Source organism: Chlamydotis macqueenii, chromosome 10, assembly GCF_036417535.1.
Source record: "Chlamydotis macqueenii isolate bChlMac1 chromosome 10, bChlMac1.mat, whole genome shotgun sequence".
NCBI lineage: Eukaryota > Metazoa > Chordata > Aves > Otidiformes > Otididae > Chlamydotis > Chlamydotis macqueenii.
In genome coordinates this window covers 12,508,464-12,525,069 of record NC_141565.1, presented here as the reverse complement: position 1 = coordinate 12,525,069, position 16,606 = coordinate 12,508,464, and the positions used below count along the sequence as shown (strand labels likewise).

At 42.0% G+C, this 16,606-nt stretch overlaps 1 long non-coding RNA gene across 1 annotated transcript; it reads left to right on the top strand.

The window, feature by feature from the left end:
* The first annotated feature begins 973 nt into the window (after nt 1-973).
* Nucleotides 974-13,468, top strand: LOC147599538 (uncharacterized). Its single transcript, XR_015259541.1, has 2 exons — nt 974-2,183; nt 12,996-13,468. It is a non-coding gene; the product is annotated as an uncharacterized LOC147599538 (long non-coding RNA).
* Nucleotides 13,469-16,606: the final 3,138 nt, after the last annotated feature.

Here is a 16,606-nt window from a genome sequence, read left to right as displayed (position 1 = left end):
ATCTGTCACGGTGCAAATAAACTCATTATAAAAGCACATCAAATATGCAGTTTCAGGATGAGACAGCAGTCTGCAAAGAAACCAGAAAACCAGCCTTCCCCTATAAAAGCTGAGATAGTCTGTCCTATGCTCAGCAGTTGGGAGGAGGGCAAGCACTAGGAGGGCTAAGAGGGATAAAAAGAGAGAAACACCTTGGAAATGTCACAATTATAAATTATCCCTTCTCTAGGAGCCGACTGTGTCTGAGAATGGGCTTGCTCAGGAGGGACTGGCGGTTCACAGGCAGAGCGTGCAGACACGCTGCAAAACAACGATCACATCATCCCACAGAGTCTTCTGCTTCTCCGGGCTGCACACAGACCTGATTGTAATCCTGGCCTTTGTGGTCCAGAGGGCTTTACTTGACAAAATACCAATATGCTGGGGTAGAAAAGATACATGGGAAGTGGTCAACTTGGGAGTTACCATCAGAAGTGCACTTGCAGGGGCTCCATGCTCAGAGATGGAAATGAGTCCACTTCAAGGGCACCTGACGATGACAGGAGCTTCCACTTCCAGGGAAGGCAAGGTGCATCTTTGATCCATGCTGAGGAGAAAGACAGGATGGATTGAAAACAGCTCATGCACCCATCACCATCCCTGCTGTAATGTTGCACCTGGCACAAATTCAGAACACAATGATTTGTGATATGGGCCATGTTTGTCTCTGGTGTTGTTCTCCTGGGCTAGGTCTAATACCCCTGTGAGTACGAGGATGTTTTTGTGCTCCTCTTTAGGAGTGATGAAGACAGCTCAAGGTGACTTCAAAATCCCTTGTGCCTAGAAGAGGCCTAGAAATACCTCTGCAGCTCTGGAAGCCGGCGGCTGGATTCAGACCCCCATCTCTGTCACACCGACAGACTGCTTCCTGCTGTGTTTTTGGGCTTTTATTAAAAAAAAAAAAAAAAATAAAAAAAATTAAAAAAAAGAGAAAATGGCTGCATCTTTCACCCTTGCTGAGAAATCCTGAACTTCAGGATTCCTTCAGGATACTTCCTGAGCCTCTGAACTTCAGCTGATGCACAGACCCTGGGCTGGACCGTTACTTCTTTGGTCCGTGCACAGCAGGCAGGCACCCGCTGCCGTTTCTGTCCCGTCAGAGACCACTTTGCTAAGCCCATGTGGCTGCTGCCGCAATTGTGGATGAAATGTGAAACACCCTCGTTTTTCCCCCCAAGGAGTACTAAAACCAGGCATACAGCTTAAGAAAAATAGAGGAAAACATCTATTTTAACTGCTTCTAATCACAAAACATATATTCTTAAACATGCATACATCAGCAGAAATAGCGGGTAAGGGCTCCCATTCTAAAACAAACAGAAATGTGCACTTTGAGCCCTCACATGAAATGGCAGTAAAAGCCCAACCCAATAATTATTTTCCTTGATTTTCAGCCAGACAAGGCACAAGACAAATAAGTCATCAAGGACAAATAAAAGGAGGTTCATTCATCGCATTCAGGGCTGGAATCTTTAATGGTCACCAAATGAACTGAGATAACTAAGTAACCATTGTAAATATTAATCCTTAAAGGAAAACAATACTCCCAACAACAGGAAGCCTGATAAGACATTGGATGTTGCCATCAGTGTTATGGAGTCTCTCTGATTTCCTTAGGTTTTGTGTTTTGGTTTTTTTTTTTTTTTTTTTTCTTATGCCTGTAGAGGGATCAGGAAGGGGAACATATGGTATCTCTCAAAGGAAGTAAATTAACATTATTAATAGCCAATGTGGGAGAGGTGAAACAGTGATTGTTCGTGGTCATTGTTATTGTGCTTTTGTTGGGGGAGAAGCTTGCCTGCTAGTGAGTTTAAAAACTCAAGCCAAATTCAAAATCTTGTATTTATAAACAGAGATCTGATAACAGTTGCCTAAGCATCCATGATGTTTTGCCAGTGCACGCATGTCAAGCTGATCCGAAGAGACTGCATCCTGGGGTTTGTCCCAGGACTCAGCTAACACAGATGAGAACTTATGGCACAAACCCTGTTCCCACCTAACTCCTCATGTAGACCCTCACATTCTTTTTTGCATTAGTTTAGTTTGAAGCAGAAGGAACAAGGATGTGTAGACCTTCACTTCTGATGAACAAAAGCTGTCCTCTGGCATCCACTCAGGCAGCTGATCAAGGGGCCGTTGAGGAGGTGAGTTCTCACAGGCAGTAGTCACTGATGTGGGATGTCTACTTTCAAGCACGCAGTGACGGCACCAGCAGGTATCTGAGGGCTGCACAGCAGTGTGGTATGTAACTGGCAGAATTATTCTTGTAGGAAATTATGATAAAGTGCTGTATTAGGATGGATTGAATTGGCAACCTGGAAGGGTATCTCAGAGTCCTTGGATCCCTTGCAATTTCTGTGTGCTAAGAAAAGATTTTACCTTTCTTAGGCCTCTGCTTTCATCTCTCTCCCAAACGCTTAGATGACGGTATTTATTGACTTCTAAATGACATTGACACTCACAGAACATATGTTATAAGCTGTGGCTACTCAAAAGGGTGAGACCTTGATCCTCAGCCTCAGCCTGTGCTCTGTCAGAGCACCTGAAAACAAAATGCATTCCTCATTTCTTCAAGAGATCCTATACTTCCTACTTTCTTCCCAATCATGAAAACCTGAGGCAATTCCTAGCTGAAGTAGCTTCCATGACACCTTTCATCTTGAGATAATCTGCAAAATAAATTTGGCAGATTTTAGTATAAATAAAAGGACTTGATTAAAATTAGCCAGTGAGCTCAGTAGATAGAAGCAAGTTTTGGGAAAATGGCTCAATAAACTCTTTAGAAAGAAAACAGTAGATTTTGGTGTAATTAACTTGCTGGCTCTTAATAAAAATTGAGTAGCCTAGTAAGAGAACCTCATGCTTCAGGGCGCATGGTGATTGCTTTATAGAGACAAAGGAATGCCCTCTGCCCTGGGAAGTTTATACTTCAACTCCAAGTTGACAGCCGGATTTTGGTTTCCAGGCCTGAAGAGGACAACCTGAATATCTTAAGACAGCACAGACTTTAGTGAAACTTACAGAGCAGTTGCACCTGTCTAAGGAAATGGTTTCCCTACCACACAACTCTACTTGAAGAGATAACTTAGTAAACTGATAAAGTTTGTGTCTTAACGCTAGTCTAAAATACCTCTTCCTGGGTGATGAAGGGATATTTTATTTCTTAGGAAACTCATCACATTGACCAAAAAGTTCATGAAAGGCTGACAGAGCTGTGCATTGTTTGCTGGCGCTGTGGAGTTATATGACAAAGATAAATTGTTCTCTGTGCTGAAGCCTGGGTGGCTTATAATATTGCGAAGTTTTCCACACTGCCAATTTTAGGGCCCTTTAGTATTTCAAGTTATGTAAACTTATAATAAAACTGTTCCTCCTTGGCTCTGAAGAGTGGGACTTTCTGCTCAATAGGACAGGGCTGAACTCCAGACACAAAAGAGCGGATGCTTTCATGATGACTTGGGAGAAGACATTTCCAAAACCTCTACAGCAGCATGAGAAGAGAGATGTTTAGCCAGGACAGTTCTACAATCAGGTGAGACATTATATCAAAGAAATTAAATGTGTCAAGTAAGACTCTTTAGTGACTGACATAACCTTCTGAGAAAGGTAACAAGTCTGCATATCTTCGTAATCTTAACTACCAATATGATGACATCACCCTGATGATTACAATTCATTACACTGTTGTCACCAGTCACTTCTTTTTGCCTGTCCCCACCTTCCATCCATGTCAAGCACCAAGTGCAGTGATTTGGTGGTGCCAGCTGAAAACAGTCCTACTCTAAAACCACCACAACCTCAAAAAGAAAAGCAAGTTACAGTGCACTTCCAGGGATTCACAACATCAAGTCCAAAAATTTAGAGATCTCAAAAGACAGGTAAGGCCCTGCCTTACCTTGATATCAGTGGGGTCTTAGAGAACACGAGTTTGTGGCAGCTGGAGACCATGAGCAGCACTGGGCCATTCAAAGGACCACAAATGTGGTTAACTCCTGCACAAAGATATTGCTCGCTTCTGACCCATTTTCTATCGTTATCATGTAATTAATCACGCTTTGCGAGAGCTTCATGGAAGGAGTGAGCTGTCTGGGGGTGGCTGTGATTACTCAGTTGTAACTTGGACTCTCCACCCAGGCAGGGGAGCATGGGGAAAATACAGCAGTCCCTCCCCGCCACTCACCCCAAGACGTTGGGTCCAGATGCAGGAGTTGTCCCTCTTCCCCCGTGGCACAAGAGAGCAAAGGGCAGACTCGGATTCTGCCCTGCTCTCGACCAGAGCAGCAGCACGAGGGCAAGACATCAGGTGACCGTAACAGGTTATTTGTGGTAAAGCTCAGCAACTTGATTACTAATCTCTGGAAGCAAGGGGGAAGCAGAGGAAGGAGTTTGACCCTATGGTGCATCTCAGCTGGCACAGGCACACACTGCCTCCCAGGGCCACCCCAGGGAAGTGTTCCTCCAGGGCATCCTCCCCACACCCTGAGCCAGGGCATGTCTAACTGCCACAGGACAATTTATAGGACAAATATTGAGGATAATTAAGGATAATCTCTGCTTTAGGTGTCTTACAAAGAAGGTCAGGTACTGTCTCTCCTCGTCAGATGTGATGAAGTTAGGCAGCTCCCATTAATACCAGGTACTTGTTTCTCAGAACAAGTAATAATAAAAACCTCTATCTAGATCCTAAAGGTTTCCTATATTTAATCTTCTGAAAACTCAGAAAAGATCATTACAGTGAGTTCTGCCTCTAAAGAGCCGTAACAGTGAATTGCATTACCAGCACCAATCTCCTGCTGGTTTACGTTTTCCTTACTGTACTCACACTAGCAAATACAGAGAGGTGCTACAACATTTATGTCCTGACCTCAAACAATAACATCCTTGCAAATAACACGGCAGGTCAGGGTAGATTAGAAATAAAAGCAAAGGAGGAATCTGCCCCTGCAAATTCTGCTATTTTTTTTTGTTGTCTGCTGATTTCATTGTATTTGGTCATAAGATGTTGTTTTCAATATTCACATATCATCATGACGGGCTTCTTCCTAAATAGCCTTTGGGTAACTGACATTTGCATCACTGGCAACGGGGAGAAGCTGAGACTAGCCAATTCCTGCTCTTGCAAGATCTCACTACTCCCCACCCAAGGGTACTCCAGAGCGCATGTGTTCCATGATCTCTTCTGCCTATGGATGTGACAGCTGACACAGGAGGAGGTCTGATAAGGCATATTCCAGCCGCTGTTTCACTATCCTTGTGCACCTAGAAGCCCAGTTTCCAAGAAATCAGAGCAACAACAGTTCCTATCCCTGTGAAAAAGGGATATTCCTTGGAAACCTCTGTCTTGTGCCATCAGAGGCAGGATGCTGAAGGTGAAGGATCAGCAGGCAGAGGAGGCCAGCTGGCCTGTGGTCAAGCCAAGACTGTGCTCAAGCAAGAGGCAGTGTCAGTGATTTCCAGCTAAAGATTGATTCAAAACACATGAAAAACATGTGGCAACAGACACAGAGATCACTGTTACAGTCAAGCCATTTGTAGCACTCGTAGCAATCCCCTTCATCATGCCTTCATGCTTGTAGCTCTCCTTGTACATGTAGGCACATTGCTGCAGTACTTGAGCAGCTTCAGCAACATTTTTAAGATATCAGCCTTACTATATTTTAATTAAGCTTATGGGACTGAGAGCAGACTTGGATCCTCAAGGCTGCATAGAGCAATTTAGCTTTTACAAATAACCATGTCCACATAATTATGAAAACAGGAATTGAAAGGGACCTTTCCATGCAGTCCAGGTAACTCTGCAGTTCTACCTACTCCATAATGTTAAACAAATACATGTTATTTTAGCTCTGTATTGCTCTGTGCTTTCATGATCCTTTGAAAGCTCAAAGATAAGAACCCCCTGAAATGACCTGTCTATGCTAGATCAAAGAATAGACAAGGAAGGAACTCTTGCAGTGTCAAGCCAGTCAAACTGTCCATGGCTGCAAGAAACTTCTCCCTAAAGCAAGTTTGCCCTCACTTATCCTCTTCATGCGACACTTCAGCTCAGGTAGGCTAGCCCTAATTTTCTTATTGTATGTTTTCATTAAGCCCCAGACAGCTTTATTCATGAATGTACCAATACAAGCACTGAGGTCTGGCCACTCTCAGATTAACAGATTAAATGGATCCAGTCTGGCACCTGCCACCTCCCCCAAAGACCTTGCAGTCTGGTACAGACAGAACTGAGCAGAAATGGCATCCAGCTCCAAACTCCTCCTCACCTGGGGGAAGGGAGGAGGGAAGGAGTCTGGTTTAGTCCCCTCTAGCGAAGTCAGGCTTAGTGATGCACAGGGCCTAGAGCACACACAGGCAAAGCAAACTGAGAAGCTAAGGGGTAAACTCACCATCACACTAGATACAATAGCAAGGCCATCACATATAAAGCAGAGAAAACAGTGTCACCATCACTATTTGTGACTGTCACTAACTCTGCTTTGTGATGCTTACTTTTTCTACAAGCCAAGCAGTGTTCCTCAGCTCTAGCTCAGCTGATCTTGTCACCCATGACTGAGTTCTGCAGAAAGGCGAGTGGTGAGTTCACAAGGATGCTCCTAGCAATGAACCGCATCTCACAAGTAAAGCCCAAGGGGCAAAGCTAACTTGCTGCATACTCATCTCCAGTTTTGTGGTCTTTGTTTCGGTAGATGGTGGGACTTCCTGGAACTGGAGATGATCCATTACATAATGCTAGCCAAGAGCTCCAATCAAAGTCTCACCAGCATCACATTAAAAGCCTCTAAAATTAAACTTTGTATTTTGCTGGCTCCCAACAGAGTGCCATGACAGGGCAGGGGGCTAGTAATATTTTTAAAATTTAGAATGCTGATCTGAAGCTTGCCAGATTTACAGTCCATTTTTTTAATTCAACTTGATGAGCACTGAGTATTCATGTCAACTGTGCCTCATGGAATAGACACTTGTGTTCAACAGGCTGCTGTGCTAGACTCACTCCCATTCTCTGTCTCCCATGGACCAACTACATGACCACAATTTAAACCTGCAAGCAAAAAGGCAGAGAGACAAGCTCTGATACCCCGTCCCCCTCTCAGGAGCCCAATTCAGCTGTTTACAATGAATTCTGTATCCAGACAATAAAAGACACTGAGTAATAGAGCAAAAGAGAAGGGTTAATTTACTTCTAAACAACAGTACCACTCAAGGGCTTCTGTCTTGCAGTTAACCCTATTATTTGGCCAGTAATATTTAAAGATCCTCCCAGTACATATGCAGACTTTTCAACCCCTAGGCCTTAAAAAAACTATTTATAAGAACATAGATACCATCATATTACTTTACAGATTGGAAAACACAGGCTCAAGAAAAGCATCAGATAACTTGTGTAGTATATACAGTAGCCTAGAAATGCATCAGGTGCGATACAGCCATAAGGCAGAAGTGCATTATTATAGGTGCCTTATGCACAATGCTGCATCAGGCTCGGGGCTCTTTGAATACTCTCTCAGCACCATCACATTTGAAATTTTGGGTTGGAGCCCTGCTTATTCATCCATAACAAGAAAGTCAGACTGATCTGTTATTCTATCCTGAGCCCAGCTTAACTTCATTAACTATCAGAACAAGGTCATGCTCTGCTAAGTTTGTACTTTCACATCCCTTCGTAACTTTGAATCATCCTAGCTGTCAATGCACTGACATTTATGGTTTTCTACTATCACTCCTTTGTTTGTGTTCAAAGTTCATTCATTGCTGTCTTCCATTAGGGCTCTGTAACACGTTCTCTACCCTGGTACCTCCTGCTACCTTCTTCTTACTCCAACCATCAAAAGTTTCTATCTGTCACCAAAGAAGAGGTAGTTTCCATGGAAACTCTGAGGAACAGGCTAAGTTAACGAGGCATAAAATGAAGAGTGTCCTTAAGCTCACCCATTTTGAAAATCTAGGTCAGCAATGTTTGCTTAAAACATTCCACTCTTCTAAAACCGTGTTCACTTGACTGTTAAGGATATAATAAGAAGAGAGGCTCTAGCATACCCCAAACTTAGCGTGTTTAATATAATACCATATGTCCATGCGAATAAACCATTCTCTCAGTTTCTCCCAGCCTTTTCCCTGTTCAGTTTACTTGGATAATTAATGGGCGTTTAGTTTTACCATCCAGTTACTAATCTTTAACCAACATTTACGCTATACATCATGATCTGACTTTCACATAGTGTTCGAGTAACCTGCTATGATCTCACCAGGGCAGGACATATTATCCATGTCATCTACTATAATTTCATCTAGAGGATCTACAGGAACAAAACGACTGTGAACATGAAAGTCAAACTCAACTTGAGCAACACACAGGCAGAAGCCAAGGAATGAAACCAATGCTGAAATTCCAAAATTGAGTTTGCTTACAGTTGATGTTGACTGATCTCAGCCACCAACTACAAGTAGCAAACACTGATCTGAAGTGTAATGGATCATGCTACAGCAAATGAATTAATAGCATTCAGTGGGTTTCCTTAATAAGAATGACAGTTCCTCTCAGCAAAAAAAACAACCATACCAAGTGTTAGTGCTAAAATATGCTCTCAAGTACCTAAGGTTATGGAAGGCTGCTTCAAGAAAACTGCTGTGGAGAGAAATAACACTGATGATTTGCTAGTTATTTCCTCTGCTAATTGAAAGCAGATGTAATCAGTTCCAGCCAAATACCTTTTGAGATGCAACCATTTCACCACCAAAGACTCAAGTTTTCAGGTATGTCTGAGCCTGATCTCCACTATTTATCTCTAGAATTTATGCCAACTGAGGACCTTCAGTGCTTCAGATGGCTGACCAATGGCCTATCCCTGTTTAAAGGTAAGGTCCTGTACGAAGGGGTGGTTTGCTTTGTCGGTCCACAGTTGATGTGATAGGATTTAAGCTGTTGATGACAAGCAAGAACAAAGGTTAAAAAAATACCTCTAAACTTTGACTTCCTGAGAAAGCAAGGTGCACATGATGACAGCTTACAAAACCAACCTGCTGTTTTAGTAAAAACCTGCTGCAATCCATACTACATTCTTTGTGCTATTACTTATCAAATCCAAAGTAAATCAAGCATTTTTCTGGCCAATGCCCTTTTCCCTGCCTAAACCCCTGCGTAATGTGTTGGTTTAGGAGTGACGTACAGCCAGGACAGTTTGAACAACTTATCTGAAGTAGAACAGCAGTCCCCAGAAACACATTGGTGTAATCCAATTACACTAATTAAAATAATTATTTCCACTTAGCTTGTTACTGAACTGCTTGCTTGGCACATCTAGAGTTAGTGCACACAAAGGTCAGGTGCAGCCTCTCCAAAAATCGAGGGAGGACAGAAAAAAAAAAAAAAAAAAAAAGTGTTCCAGGCTACAAGTCTCTAGATGTTGGTAGTGGTTCGGTTTTGCTCAAGTATGTAAGTTAACAACAGGCAGGTGGAGAGACTCTGACTTGTTTCATCTTGTCCACACACATCATGCTTTCTCCCTCAGCTCTTACTCCAGTCCTCAGCTGCAAACTGCACTCCCAGCCTAGGAAGTTCAGAAACAAGATGCGCTGAAATCTTAACATTTCTCTGCAAATAGTACTTTACAGTGCTGATTCTAGAACAAGAATCATAAGGTAGACACCTTGCTCTCTAAATTTACAATTGAGGCATCTGCTCTGCATGCCTACATCTTTTACAGACTCTCTGGAGGAAAAAGCAATCAATTTTAGAGATGAAACAAATAGAAAATAAGTTTGACAGTTGTGTCTCCATTTTTTCAGTGAGCCTAGAGAAAAAAGTTTCCTTCAAGTCACTCCATGTTGCCAGTATAGCTTTGTCTCCATTGCTTTATAATGTTCTAGCATGCCTGTCTGCTGCCAAATCCATTCCTTGACACAACCACAGGATAAAAAAGACCTTTGCTTTCCTCATCCTTTTCTTCCCTCACTTGAGCCTCCAACAAGCCACAGTGGCTTTCTTAACTACAGCCTTCTATGAACAAGCACAGAAAGCAGTCCTCAAGTAATTTGCACTGGACAATCCTACAAGGCAGCCTAATATAAGTTTTTTTTTCCTTGTATCAGCACTGCAGATCTCCAATATTACCTTGAATAATGCATCTAACTGGCTACCTCAGCAACTTCCTAGGTATTTCAAAGCTCCTAGGTATTTCATTCCTCTTCCCCATAAGGGACAGCAAGACATTTTTCACTTTTGCTAACTCAGGACTGTGGGATTAGTGCCTCACCATCTGCATTCATCCAAAGCAGGTAGAACTTTGGAGTTCCCAAAGCAACAATGACTTTTGTCTAGCAGATGCTGCTATAAAGAAACCTGGTGGCTACAAAAACTGGGTCATCAGGGTTTTTCCTCACATGACCTCATGTTCTCACTTACTGCTCTCATCTATATCAAAAGAACAGGGCCACAATGTGCATATTATCAATATTTCCTTGTGCCTTGGATTTTTATATTCTACTGACATCTGAATCTTTATGCTGTGCTTGTGAGATAACCTCATGTGCCTCCTGATTACTGCAGGAGGTGTTATCTGTCAAGGTATGTGTCTTCATTCACAATATATGCCCAGATTTCCAGATTTAAAAAAAAAGTAGTTAATTCAAGCTCCCCTGTATTTTAACTCTTGGGTGAAGTTAGAGAAGTTAAAAGCATGACACAGCAAAACAAAGTAATACAGTTAGTCAGCACTCTGATTATTATGAAGACAGGGAGCAAAAAAAATTACCCTGTTCAGTAGATCAATAGATCTATTGATCTATCTGGGGAGAACATATACAGTGGAACATATGCCAAGCACATGTGGACAGAAAGCACAGAGTAATCCATCTCCAAATGGCACCTGCTGTTGCTGAACATATAAAATATGCCCTTGAAATCTATTGATTGTCATGGAATTGGATCAAAACACCGATCTCTTAACACTGGCAGTAGTCTGGCCAGTGCCCAAAAGACCAAAATATATGACAAATCCCAGCTAAGGATCTTTCAAGTTCCATCTCTTCTGTCATTCTAATTCAGAGGGGGTTTGGCGCATTCATTTATGTCATCCCAGAACCTCTGGGTTATCTTTAATTGAGGCTTATGCTTTGATGACCAACTGCATTCCATCATTGAGATGTCCTACTTCTGTCCCAGGAATGCAGCTAGATTAGAGTTTGCGTTATCCCAGGGAGATTGTGAGATGCTAATCCATTCTTGTGTTACATCTTGGCTTGGCTCCTCACACTCTTTGCTGACAGCTTTAACAGGCAGGGCCATGAATTTATTGCAGCTTAATCAAAATTTATCTGCAAAAATGCCACCTGAGACTAAACAGTCATGTATCATTTTGCCTGGCTTTAGATCCCATCAACACTCTCCCTAGGAAAGAAGCGTATTGATATTAACAATTTCTCTGTTAATGCTTATTGCCGTTCATTTGTCAGATCCTCTGCATAGGCAACACATTGCTCGAGGCTCGTCCTTTCACTTTGCTCCTGGTGAACCGATTTAATGATCTGAATGAGAGTAGCGAGCATACTAATTAAATTCACATAGTGAATCTAAATCAAAAGCTGCTGCAAACAACCAGGGAAGGCAGGAAAAAAACAATTAAAAAGAAGTTCATAAACCTAGGGACTAAATGGAAAAGCCTGTGAGAACGCAAACAGAAACATTTGGAAAAAGGGGAATAACATGAAAGATACTTTCATAGCAGAATCACTGAAAAATGTTAATGTTAAATGAACTGTAGAAAGTAAATCAGATCAAAGCTTGGCGTAAAATATGGCATTAATGAAAGCAACACATGGCTAAAGAAACTAAGTTTCCTTGATTGGTGGCAGGACACTTCTCTATATTCAGTTTACTTCCAGGATGCTACAGGCCAAAAATATAGCCAAAAAAGCCAAAGGGTGAGAGGAAAATAAAATGGGATTTATAAGGAGAGATATAAAGGATATGCAAGTGGCATAGCCAGATGGATGGGGGAGGAGTAGAAAGGCTGGCAGAAGCTTGCAAAGAAAACTACCATGGAAGGGAGGAATTTGCAAAAGCTCAGGGGGCTCAGCTGGAAAGAAAAATAAGAAGAAAAGAAAAAAAAAAAAATGGAGTCAAGCTTGGAAAAAAAGGAGCGTTTAGGGTTACTGTCCGGAAAACGGTGAAGTCTAGAAATATGTTGGCCTGAAATATATTCTCCAGGGAAGTAAAACCGATGGCTAATATGTTCAGAAATGGGCTAAAGGGCAATAAAGAAGTATTACTTCGTTTTGTGCATAAAATTGTTATATTTTTAAGCACCAAGGGGCAAATCCTCAGCTGAACTAGACCACTGCAGCTTCACCAAAGCCTGTGCCAGCTTACACCAGCCAAGATCTGGCATACCTATCATAACTCATATGCCGAGTTACAAACTGTTATTTACCCTACCTCCATCCAGCAGATTTCCCTTGCCTTTTATATTTGTTACTCAATATATATTTTAGGAATACAAGGCTGAAAAGACCTTCTGCATTGTCCGATCCCATCTTTTGCTATTACAGTGAACAATACCCGCTCCAGCTGACAAACTGTAAAATGACCTTGGTTGCTTGCTCCCACTGTTCTTCGTACAAAAGACCCCTCTATACTCCATATCAGAGGGTTAGAAAACCTAACTTCATGCCTCAAATGACTAAATCCAGTTAAAAAGCTCTTTCCTTTGCTAACAGGGTTCTCCTCTTACCCTGGTATTTACCTCTCTGTAGCGAAAGAGGGGTGAATACCTCCTCTAATTACAGCTGATAAATTGGAGGGAAGGTGAATTTTTCTAGGGAAGTAGAGATGTTACTACATGGCTTCTTCATTATAATTTGCATAGGTCATGCTTTGAACTAGACAATACTCATGTGGAACTCAAATGGCCATGATTGCCAGGACCAGTCATGATGACATTTACTTTTTTTTTTTTTTTCAGAAAGTCAACAGTACTGAGTGGCTGGAGATACCAGACTGAAACTTTGATCCAGATGAAGTCAGAATTAGTTGTGTCACTGGCAAAGATTTTGCTGCATCTGCACGTCTCAAATGCTTGCACCATCTGCCATTGGTCCTCAGCGCCAAAATTCCCTCCCCTATCTGAAGTTCACACCAGCAAAGAGCTGTTGTGACTGCCTGTTCCAGCCTTCTCATAGAATTTATGAGGGCAAAAATGAATGACCTTTCACCAGGCCAGAATGAAGAAGTCCTCCACATTCAGAACTAACTTCCCTGGGTCATCCTCCAAACTTGCCCTGGGTCACTGACAATAGGTTTTCACAGGGTTAATGATTTTTGGGAAGCTCTGAGAAGTGTTAGCACAGAGAGCAATATAGAACGAAGTTCATGCCAGTCAGAGTCAGAAGCCTTGTGAGGCTGGCCTGACCACAGCTGTCCCAAGAAAGGGGCATTCATCCCACCTCAGAGAAGGGGGGGCAGGGAAATCAGGCCCTGGCTTATGAAAGGTAACAGAAATTTAATTAGAAGAAACATTTTAATTTGTACACAAAGAATTCCATAGACCCGTAAAAATCTGCCCAGCAGGGCAGAAGTCGACTACAGTTAAAACTGGAGATTAAATTTACCTTTTGACACTGCATCCTATAATGTACGAACAAATGAAAAGCCCTATTGAAAACCATTTTTGCTACCAGGTATCTTCAATGACCCAGTTTCAATGAGATTATCAAAACCAGTATTTCACAAGCCACTAGAAATCCAACAGATTTATGGGGAAAGATAAAAGATCAATTGATAAATCTGGAAAAGCAAAGCAGCTCTCAAATGAGCCCTTCAACTCTGAAGCAGAAGCCACTAACTTAACACTAAACAGAGGCGAGGGAAGCCCCTTCAAGCTTACACTTCTGCTCAGAAATCCATCTTTTTGAAAGGCCTGTATTCATTTTCTTTTGTAGGGCAACTTTCTGCTCATTCCAAGGCCTAAGCAGCATCACACTGTCTTCTGCACAGGCTTCCCCCTTCACCCTGTCTTCCAAAAGGGCAAACCATCATGAAGAAAAGAGTTCAGGCTTTGCTGTTCCTGTCCAACAGCTGAAGATAGGAGAAGCCAAACAGGAGAAGGTTGCCATGTTATGAGATGTAGATTAGAGAGGAAAACCAGCATCCTTTATCAGGTCATGCAAGTTAAATAGGAAGGAACTGGCTCACGATACTTAATATGCTGCATGTCCATGAATGTCTTGCAAATATTAACTAATCCTCACAAAACCCTTGTGAGATAGGTTAATAGAAACCCTTTATACATACGCAAGCAAACAGTAAGAGTGTCCAGAGCCTCCCTGTGTGCTTTGTTAGTGATTCAGGAACCGAAGTAGTTCAGTTAAATACATCTAACACTTTCCAGTCCATCTGGATTCGATGGCAGCAGGAAATGTGACCAGTATCATGTCCAAGGCTCAAGCATGGCCCAACTCTGTCAGACAAGCTAGGACCTCGAATTTCATGGAAATCTGTGCTGACATTATGGGAGAAGTGCAGATTTAGAAGACTGGGATGAGAAACTAAGAAAAAGGTTGGCCATTTCAGCTCAGCTTTGGAAATTCTGGGGTTGGTCCAGGTGTGACACTAAAATTTGGATGTGTGGCATTCAAACAGACACCAAAGAAATTCTCCATTTAGACAATTCTCACCACCAGGACTGACAGGCTAAAAGGCATTTTCCCATGAAAGGCATGTCCTTCTTCTGCGTCGAATCCAGAAATTTAATACAGCACTTCAATAACTAAATTTACACTGTTACGTTTTGTCTCCTCAGCTTTATTTAATTTCCCTGATTACAAAGGAATGAATTCCACTCCTTATTTCAGCTGGTAAGCACAGAGAAATAGCTTTTTTTTCTTCCTTTTTGATAGAAATGGCTTTCATTGGCAACAAGAACCTGGCCAGACTTATCCTATTTTCCTGCCTGAACTATGAGACTGAGGGAAAGGGGTAAGAGCAGAAGTTTAGCTTCTCACCCTACAAAATCCAGTCTCTTGGGGCAAGGAGTGAAGTGGGGCACCTATGACAGTGGGGACTTACAATGCAGCAGAGCTAAGGGAGTCCTCAGTCAGCTGAGATAAAACCAAAAAAGCTGATCTGTACTTGACTTTTAGTTGACAATTCAAATACTTTAAAAGAAGTTACCTTCACGAGGGAAATGATTGCTCAAAGCAAGGGAGGCACGTCAAGCAATTTGATATGGGGATGGTGTTCAGGATTCCCAGGGTCTGTTCCCAGTCTGGCCACTGGCCTCCTGCTTAACTGCAGGCTAGCAATCATTCAACATCTTCTTCCTCAATCTATTCTTCTTTACAGGGATTTATAGTACTTAAATGCAGGTCTTCACAGAAGATGTGTTCCTACAATACATTGTGTGTGGTGCAACAAACCAGCTTGCTGCTTTGGCATCATAGGCTGAATAGCTCCATGCCTTGGTTTTCCACTGACATAAAGAGAATATTCACGTGCTTCGAGATCTTGGATGGAAGAGATGCAAACACAAAAGTGCTACTCTTCTATTGAGAGAAAGAGACAGGTTAAATTCTACCCTTTGGTTCCCCACTCCACTGGGATTGGCATGAAAACATAAAGATGACAGGCTGGGCCTCATTCTATTAAGATTTAAATTTAGCAAGGAACTGGAAAATTACTGGGAGCCTTACGTCCTAACCTCTGCTTCAGTTAGAAGCAAATATGCATAATTCTTGTCCCATAGCTAAATTTGAGTGAATTATCAAATGCCAGGCCAATAAAAGAACAGTCCAATGCAAACCTTATCTGCCCTAGATGCACGTATCCGCTTACAATATCCTTTGTTAGTTAAACAAAACAGAATCATTGTTGCTAAGAAGTTAATATTGTTTAAGATTCACTGGCTAACACACAGAACACTTTCCTGAGTTCCCCCAGACACATTCCTTTTCTATTCTTTTAGTTTCTTTCCCCTTTTTTTCTCTCCTCCTGAGCTGGCTAAGACTGAAGTTTTCTTTAGGTGAACTTGCTCGCGAGGTGAGGCAGGCAAACATTTCCGTCAATACAGTGAAGGGTAAATAGCTGTTCAGATCAGAGCAAATAATTAACTTGAAGAGCAGATTATAACTAGAGTAATTCCCCAAGCATTAAGAAGGAGCCTATTTGCTCTATCTCCTAACCAGCTCACCTTTTTCTTGATTATTTCCCTAACCTGCTTGTGGCCTTTTAAAGCTGCGTTGCCAGTGCCCAAAATTCCTTCGTCCAAACGGTCAGTTACTGTGGAATAAAACCAACCACAACATCCCTATGAATAAGCACCCTGCAATGCTTTTCTATGATGTATTTTTAAAATTTGATCATCTTCTCTAGCGCTGGGACAGTACATGACACAAATATCCACATAGAAATGAAAATAAAAATAAACAAACACTTTATTACCAGAGCAATATCAGTCAAGATGCCAGATGTGAAACACGTCCCTAGCAGAAGGAGATCACTACGCTGCAGGAGCAGAGCACTGCTAACGTCCATCTGGTGATATCAAAGCTGCACTTCATACCAATCTGCTAAAAACAT